This window comes from Apium graveolens, chromosome 6 (genome assembly GCF_009905375.1).
Source record: "Apium graveolens cultivar Ventura chromosome 6, ASM990537v1, whole genome shotgun sequence".
Taxonomy (NCBI): domain Eukaryota; kingdom Viridiplantae; phylum Streptophyta; class Magnoliopsida; order Apiales; family Apiaceae; genus Apium; species Apium graveolens.
This window is the reverse complement of record NC_133652.1, coordinates 207,375,799-207,385,572: the sequence shown is the minus strand read 5'-3', so window position 1 is coordinate 207,385,572 and position 9,774 is coordinate 207,375,799. Positions and strand designations below refer to the sequence as shown.

General features: G+C 38.4%; 1 non-coding gene across 1 annotated transcript; it reads right to left on the bottom strand.

Moving 5' to 3' along the window:
- Nucleotides 1–244: 244 nt before the first annotated feature.
- On the bottom strand, nucleotides 245–351 carry LOC141669133 (small nucleolar RNA R71). Its single transcript, XR_012553425.1, has one exon. It is a non-coding gene; the product is annotated as a small nucleolar RNA R71 (small nucleolar RNA).
- Nucleotides 352–9,774: the final 9,423 nt, after the last annotated feature.

Here is a 9,774-nt window from a genome sequence, read left to right as displayed (position 1 = left end):
AGTTCAGTTTGGGGGTTCTCCTACTGAAGACCCCAACATGCACATCAGGGATTTCATCAAGATCTGCGACACTTTCAAATTTAATGATGTGACTGAAGACGCTATCAAGCTACGCCTGTTCCCATTCTCTCTAAGGGACAAGGCTAAGTGCTGGTTACACTCTCTGCCAACATGATCTATCACCACTTGGGAAGATCTTGCGTAAAATTTTTTTAATAAATTCTTCCCCATGGCGAAGACTGCTGTAATCATGAATGCTCTTACCCAGTTTGCTCAGCAAATAGGGGAATCTCTATGTGAGGCTTGGGATCGATATAAGGAAATGCTAAGGAAGTGCCCACACCATGGCATGCCTGATTGGATGATTATTAATTTCTTCTAGAATGGATTGGGTGTGACTTCTAGACCCATGCTTGATGTAGTATAAGGAGGAGCCTTATGGGCTTAGAGCTACGATGAAGCTTATAAACATATTGAACTGATGGCTGCTAATGAGTACCAGAATCCTTCCCAGAGACTGACTCAGGGAAAAGTCACAGGAATTCTGGAGTTAGATGTAGCAACTGCCATCGCTACCCAACTTGAGGCTTTGACGATGAAGGTGGACACTTTGGTTAATTATGGAGTTAATCAAATCGCTAGTGTCTGTGAGCTTTGTGCTGGTGCCCACGAGACTGATCAGTGCGCAATTTCTAGTGAATCAGATCAGTTTGTGAGCAACTTCCAGCGATCGCAGCAACCAGTGCCAACCACCTATCATCCCAACAACTGCAATCATCCTAATTTCAGCTGGAGCAACACTCAGAATGCGGTTCAACAGCCTTACCAGCAATATCCAGCTAAGCAGTACAACCCCCCTGGTTTTCCGCAACCAAAGTATGTACCAAGACATCAACTCCAGCTGCAACAAGCCAATGAAAAATCTGAATTAGAGGAGTTAAAGCTTATGTGCAAGAGTCAAGCCAATCCTATCAAGACCTTGGAAAATCAAATTGGGAAAATTACCAATGCCTTGCTAAATCGTCAACCCGGTACACTACCTAGTGATACTGAAATGCCAGGAAAGAGGAAAGCTAAGGAGCAGGTAAATGCAATCACTTTAAGGTCTGGAAAGGTTGTGAAACCCGAACAAACTCAAGAGTTGACTGAAGAAGTTGGTGCTGAGAAAGAAGTAGTGCAATAGGACAAAGAAGTGGAACCAAGGAAGACTACTATTGAGCACACTCCGCCTGAGGGTAATACAAGGGAGAAACAGATCTATCCTCCACCGCCCTTTCCTAAGCGGCTGCAGAAGAAAAAACTGGACAAACAGTTTGAGAAGTTTCTGGAGGTATTCAAGAAACTTCATATCAACATATCTTTCGCCTAGGCTCTCGAGCAGATGCCTAGTTGTGCAAAGTTTATGAAAGGTATTCTCTCTCGGAAGGTAAAGCTCGATGATTTAGAGACAGTCGCTCTCACGGAGGAATGCAGTGTTGTGCTGCAACAGAAGTTTCCTCCAAAGCTTAAAGATCCAGGAAGCTTCACTATTCCATGTACTATTGGAAAAGTGTCTTTTGACAGATGCTTATGTGACTTGGGAGCTAGCATCAATCTGATGCCTTTGTCAATTTTCAAGCAGTTAGATTTACCTGATCCGAAACTGACTTATATGACCTTGCAATTGGCCGACCGTTCTATTACATATCTGCGAGGTATTGTGGAGGATATCTTGGTCAAGGTTGGTAAACTCATCTTTCCTGCTGATTTTGTAATTCTTGATTTCGAGGAGGATAGGAAGATTTCCATAATCTTGGGAAGACCTTTCCTGGAAACTGGCTGAACCTTGACAGATGTGCAGAAGGGTGAGCTCACCATGCGAGTTTTGGATCAAGATGTCACTTTTAATGTGTTTAATGCTATAAAATTCCCTACTGATAATGAGGAGTGCTTAAAAGTGGAGTTGGTCGACTCGGTGGTCACATCAGAACTTGATCAATTGCTAAGATCTGATGCCTTAGAAAAAGCCTTATTGGGGAATTCAGATAGTGAAGATGACGAAGGGGAAGAACAATTGAAATATTTGAATGCTTCTCCCTGGAAAAGGAAAATTGATATGCCTTTTGAATCTCTTGGAATGGAGGAATTGAACAAAGCTCCTAAACTCCTCAAGCCTTCTATTGAGGAAGCTCCCACTCTTGAGCTTAAGTCTTTACCTAAACATTTGAGGTATAAATTTTTAGGTGATGCATCTACTCTGCCTGTTATTATTGCATCTGACCTTTTAGGTAGTGATGAGGAAAAGCTTTTGAGGATTCTGAGAGAGTTTAAGTCGGCAATCGGATGGACTGTAGCAGATATCAAGGGAATCAGCCCATCTTACTGTATGCATAAAATTCTGCTAGAGGAAGGTAGCAAACCTACGGTCGAGCAGCAAAGAAGACTTAATACTATCATGAAGGAAGTAGTGAAGAAAGAAATTCTTAAGTGGCTAGATGTAGGGATTATCTACCCTATCTCTGACAGTTCATGGGTAAGCCCGGTTCAATGTGTGCCAAAGAAAGGTGGAATTACGTGGTAGCAAATGAGAAGAATGAGCTTATTCCTACAAGGACAGTCACGGGGTGGAGAGTTTGCATGGACTACAGGAAGCTAACCAAAGCCACTAGGAAGGATCACTTCCCTTTGCCCTTCATTGATCAGATGCTGGATAGTTTGGCCGGTCATGAGTACTATTGTCTTCTGGATGGCTATTCGGGTTACAATCAGATTTGTATCGCTCCAGAAGATCAGGAGAAAACTACCTTCACTTGTCCATTTGGTACTTTTGCCTTCAGACGAGTTTCTTTTGGTCTGTGTGGTGCGCCAACATATTTCAGAGATGTATGATGGCCATCTTTTTTGACATGATTGGTCAGAATGTGGAGGTGTTCATGGATGACTTCTCAGTCTTTGGCGATTCTTTTGATGAATGCTTGCAAAGGCTGGGACATGTTCTCAAGAGGTGTGTTGAGACCAATCTGTTTCTCAATTGGGAAAAATGTCACTTCATGGTGCGATAGGGCATCATTCTCGGGCACAAAGTTTCTAGTAAGGGTCTTGAGGTGGATAAAGCCAAGGTGGGAGTCATTGAAAATCTTCCTCCACCCATTTTTGTTAAGGGAATTCATAGTTTTCTTGGTCATGTGGGTTTCTACAGGCGTTTCATCAAAGACTTCTCGAAAATTTCAAAGTCTTTGTGCAATCTGTTAGAGAAAGATGTTCCTTTCAAGTTTGAGGACTAGTGCCTTGCAGCTTTTGAGACATTTAAGAAAAGTCTAATCACAACACCGGTCATAACTGCACCTGATTTGAATGAGCCTTTTGAGATGATGTGTGATGCAAGCGATTACGTAGTTGGAGCAGTTCTCGAGCAAAGGAAGAACAACATATTTCATATGGTCTACTATGCTAGTAAGACCCTAAATGGTGCCCAACTGAATTATATTACTACGGAGAAAGAGCTTTTGGCTATTGTCTATGGTTTTGAGAAATTTCGATCTTATCTACTTGGGACTAAGGTGACAGTTTTCACTAATCACGCCGCAATTCGATATCTTGTCTCAAAAAAGGACTCGAAGCCTAGATTGATTAGATGGGTTCTTTTGCTCCAAGAATTTAAACTAGAGATCAAGGACAGAAAGGGAACTGAAAATCAAGTCGCTGACCATCTCTCGCGTTTAGAAAATCCTAATGCTACTTCATTGGATAAGACATTGATAAATAAGTCTTTTCCCAACGAGTAATTATTTGGAGTGCAAGAAGAAGAACCGTGGTTTGCAGACATTGTGAACTACCTTGTGAGTAATATCATGCCTCCCGACTTATCTTATGCTCAAAGGAAGAAGTTTCTACATGAGGTGAAGTGGTATATATGGGATGAGCCGTTTCTCTTTCGCCAAGGAGCTGACCAAATCATCAGGAGATGTATTCCTTACAGTTAAATGGGGGGGGGGGATCTTACGAGATTGCCACTCAACGGCTTATGGAGGACATTATGGTGGAGAAAAGACAACAGCTCGTGTTCTTCAAGCAGGTTTTTTTTGGTCGACGTTGTTTAAAGATGCTCATCAGTTCGTTTTGAAATGTGATCAATGTCAACGTGTGGGTAATATGTCTAAGAGGGATGAGATGCCTCTTAATGTGCTTCTAGAGGTTGAGGTCTTCGATGTTTGGGGAATTGACTTCATGGGGCCATTTGTCTCATCTTGTAACAATCAGTATATCTTGTTGGCGGTTGATTATGTGTCAAAATGGATTGAATTCAAGGCATTGCCAACGAACGATGCGAAAGTGGTATTTAATTTTCTTCACAAGCAGATATTCTCAAGGTTTGAAACTCCAAGAGTCATAATCAGTGATGAAGGATCGCATTTTTGTAATCGCAAGTTCACTGCTATGATAAAAAGGTATAATGTGAATCATCACATTACTACGGCTTATCATCCTCAGATGAATGGTCAAGCTGAGGTATCTAACAGAGAGATCAAGCGCATTTTGGAGAAAGTGGTGTGTCCATCAAGGAAGGATTGGTCTTTGAAGCTTGATAAAGCTGTTTGGGCGTATAGAACAACATATAAGACTCCATTGGGAATGTCTCCATTTCAGTTGGTTTATGGTAAGGGATGTCATTTGCCTGTGGAGCTCGAGCATAAGGCATATTAGGCTTTGAAGAAGTTGAATCTGGAATAACCCGGATCTAGAGTGGTTTTCTTGGGTAGATTTTTATAATTTTGGGTATTTTGAGCTTTATACTGGTTGTTTAGATACGGATATGTTCTAAGGTTCTTGATCCGGGTCCTACTTTGCTTCCTGTTCCCGGGTTGGTTCTGGTTCTGGGATGGTGGGTGTTTAAGGGGTTGCTTTTGTTTTCGGAATATGTGATCCGGATCGTTGATGTTTTTCCGGGTTGGTCTTGCATTAGCGGTCCAGATCGTTAGGTTATGGTAAAACTAACATAACGTCCTTGATCTAGACCGCTTAACAAAAACTTAAAAATCGTAGGACTCCAGACTAACTTACCTTGGTTTTAATAGGTATATGGTCTGGATCAAGAGGCTTCCCAGAAGAGCTTTTAACTGTTACCCGGGTTTTTCTAGCGAGGAGAGTGATCCGGATTCGACCGAGAGGACGCAGATCTGGGTAGAGATGGGTAAGAAGGCCTCTCCTTCCACTGAGATAATCTCGAAGTTTAGGTACAAAAAGCTCCCAGAGAATTCGGTCCCCTTCACACCCGAGGGCTACTGGACCGACGTGAAGTGTAATAACCCCAAAATTTTTGAACTTTTAGTAACCCTTATGAATAGTGTTTTGCTGATTATGCTGAATAAGAAAACTTTCCATGCCACACTATGTAGGGGTTCTTTTATTGTTATTCTGAGATCTTATTAGTACTCTGTATGGTATATAAGTGTATGTAAAGATCGTCAGAATCCAAATTCGAACACTTTGATTTTTCCCGAAAATCCACCAGATACCGAAAGAATTGAGTATAAGGGAACGGGATAAAAAGGATTTAAATTCAAGGATTATAAGAGAGGATCATAAAAGGAATATAATGTATTGAGAAAGGTTAAGGGAACCCAAGTAATAAGATCCCGGGTATGATCCCTCAAACGATAAACAAAAACGAAAGTTAAGCGAACCGTATAACAGATCAGCGGTCATTAGCCAAGTAATTAGGAGCTAATCAAAGAGGTTAGTGAGGATGATGTCATCAAACCAATAAGAAGAGGACAAGCATGGGAAGATGACATAAGAATGATGACCTAAGCATGACCAAAAAGGAAGGAAGGTTGGTTGATTATAAACCACACAAAATTCACCATGGTTAAAAGGTAATAAATCAAGACAAAAGTGGATCAACCAGGCCAAACAAATCAAAAAACACAAAAACAAAGTTGACTCTCATTATTCAAGAGAAGCTCTCGGCTTTTCTTGCTTTTCAAAGAGAAAAATTTCAAAATCCAAGATCCAACCATTGTTAAATTGCAAGGTAATTATCCAAGGTTCCTTATGATTAGTTATGGCTATCCTAGGAGTTTAAGCTCCAAATTCCTTCACAATCTCTTTCAATAAATCATTTAAGAAGAGAGTGAATAGTGTTTTCAAGAAATTTAAATTGTTTGATCTTGTGTTTTTGGTTAGATTAAGCTTTGGTAAGGACTTTCAAGGGTGATTCCAAGCTCCTTAGTTACTCTTACTCACCAAGGAAGGTATAATCTCTTAACCTAGCATTGTTATTGAATATTAAGAGCTTATTATGAGTAGGATAGTTCATGAGAAGCATGGTGATTGAATATGTAGAGATTAGTTGGTTTTGTGATATTTTTGGAGTTGTAAATCTTGGTTATTAGTTAATGAACTTAAGAATAGTTTTAGTTCATGTTTGAGAATAATATAAATTGGAAAACTTGAGGTGTTGGGGCTGTTGTAGTGATGTATGTATGGAGTTTGGTTGTATGGTTGAATTGTGATTGATTTGTGGTTGATTTGGAGTAGGATAAAATTTGGTAATCACGTAAACATAGCCGTCGTAATGCCCGATTTACTTTAGACTATTTTTGTTCTTAACATCACGACCCATGAACTCACTGTTAGGTTTTGACCATTGTCATTATTAGATAGTTCATGTTATGAGCTTCGTTTTGATATGTGGCTCGCTTGAATCCGATGTACGGTTTAGGAGAAACGACCGTTTTAAGTAACGGCGTTTCGTGACCGAACCCTTACCCCTCGCCTTGCTTTGAAACCTTGCTTAAGGACTTTAAATGACTAATTGGGGTATGAAACAATTATGTTAAGTGGATTAGGCAGTTGGTAGGGTACTCGCGAAAGAATCGCCTTAAAACCCTTAATGGTTAATTTATTAAAAATGGTGGAGCCGAGGGTACTCGCGCGACTTAAGTGAATCGTTAAGCACAAATGCGAACGTTAGGGTCTAATTGGTTAAAGTATAGATTCATAAGCGACTTTGGTTTAATTCCAACTTATATGTTGTTTATAGGTTACCAGACTCATCCCAAGCCATTTATCACCCCCAGTCGCTCAGGCAAGTTTTCTACCCGTTATACTGTTGTTGTGATGTATATATGTATATGCATTATCTTGTGATAGATGCATGTTGGTTAATTAGAAAATTTTGCGATATATTAAAGCATGCTGATATGGTATATATATGCATGTCTGTTTCGTAATCTGGTTATCTATCTGTTGATTTTAATGCTTATAGTTGCATAATACCTATGCTAGAGATAAGCAGTAGTTGCGTATACCCTTAGTATAGGGGACCCAAAGGTGAACATTTTCTAAAACCCGGGAGTCGATGTTCCCGAGTATAATATATATATATATTTATATATATATATAGAGTTTTCAAAACTATTAATCGAATAAGGTTTATTCGATAACTTTATTTTATTAATGAATATTATTTTGAATATTCATTCGAGGACATATGACTCCGTTTATTTTATTAATGAATATTATTTTGAATATTCATTCGAGGACATATGACTCCGTTTATTTTATTAATGAATATAATTTTGAATATTCATTCGAGGACATATGACTCCGTTTATTTTATTAATGAATATTATTTTGAATATTCATTCGAGGTCATATGACTCCGTTTATTTTATTAATGAATATTATTTTGAATATTTATTTGAGGACATATGACTCCGTTTATTTTATTAATTAATATTATTTTGAATATTCATTCGAGGACATATGACTCCATTTATTTTATTTAATGAATATTATTATTTGAATATTAATTCGAGGACTTATGACTCCGATTATTTACTAATTATTATTCTTTATTTTATTAAAGAATAATGTGTCGATAATCAAACTCACTTTTGATTATTCAAATAAAGATAGTACTTTCGAATAAGTATATCTTTGGTTATTTAATATTTATTTCAAGTATAAGTTTTAAAACTTCTACTTCAATTATATTTATAAAGATTATTCTTTATGGGAATATTATTTAAATAATAATATTCAAATATTTTCTAATATATTGGGACTGATTTATTTTATTAAATCAGCATCACTCCAAACATTTTTAAAAATGTTTTCGAGTCTTCAAAATGATTTTAAAGGTTAGGGCGGATCCCAAAACTCATTTTTATATTTAAGATCCTCGTTTCGAAGGGGATTTAAATACTCGCTCAAAACCTGAGAGATCCGGCTCTGTGGTGTATTTTATATTCGCAACAAGGTTGCTATTCTGATAAAAGAGTTTTTGATTACTTACCCAACACTCGGGAAGTAAAATTCTTGGAACAAGTTAATCCATTAACAGGCATCGCCTGGGAAATATCGGTGAGTTTTCCTTTCCAACTAGATACGACTTCTTGGTGGAGCCGTATCAACAAGTTTCTACTTGGGGAAAGTGGGGACGAGCTTTACATTTCAGGGTCATGGATTTCATCTGAACTAGGAGTGGCGTAAGTGGTCGAGTAGCGCCGGCCCAACCTTATTATATTGGAGCAAATGGCCCGGAAGTTCCGCTAAGATGGTCCATTCCTTAGGAGTCCAGTGTTCGGTTGACAAGTAAATCCGACAGGTTCTCCTCTACATGTAGAAAATGGTGGGGTTGCACTACTACGACTGATCATCGTAAGTGGTCTTCCTGGCGCGGCAAACTCCCGTAATGAGTTCATCATCCAATTGGATATTTCTGCAACACTACCCAGAGCATTTCGATAGAAAGGCTACGGTTGGGCGATTGTTAAGTGTTGGCAGGGTCAAGCTTTGAAAATGATGTTTGCATCAAATGAAGTATCTCGTAACTTCATTTTATTTTGATGATATTTTAAAGATTGATTATATACAAGTTTTGTCTTGTAGCTTAATCTATGGGATGAACTAATTATAACTTGAACGGTGGTAGTTCAAGTAGTATTCGGAAAAGCTATAAGTATATTGGAGTATCTTGTAACTTCATCTTTTGAACTTATATCTAGTAAATGATTATCTTATGCATGTCAAAGATTTTCAGGAAAAAAAAATGTTGAGACAAGGGTAGATATATGAGATCACCTTGCAACGATATTTTTATACAGTTATAAACTAGAGCCATGTGTGTATTATGCATGGCAGAGTATTCAAAGATTTTGAAAAGTATATATGTATATACTGAATATTTTGCGACTTGGTCGCGTTAAGATATCAGCTTGGTTCATTTATTCTTGGCCAAGACTTTCATGAGTACTATGAGAATGCTCATATATTGTTAATTATTATACATATTATTTCAGTGGGCTTGTTGCTCACCCTTGCTTTCTTCTTTCATCACACAACAACAGATAGAAAAGATGAACAGGACCAAGCTTCCAATTCGCAAGCGGTTAGGAAACGTTCCGCATTTTTCTGGAAGCGTTGATGCCGTTGTAGCTGAGGTAGAAATTACCAATAGGCTAGATTTTCAACTTCTGATGTACCAGACTTATGTATCTATATGAATTGTAATAATGGCAAAGAAATGTAAATTTATTCAGAAACCCTTTTAAGGTGTAACGGTTTATAATTGTGGAATAAAATGACTTGTGTTATTCTTGGTATTCATCTCTGAGACTATAACTTGTGATGTGTGTGTGTGTATATTGTGGGGTCACAGTACTCAGTAGTTGGTTGACTGTTAAGATTAAGTATTGATATGGGAAATGGAACTCGTGACAACCCGAATCCCTGACCCGGGATTTGGGGGTGTTACAGAAGTGGTATCAGAGCGAAGCGTTATAAACC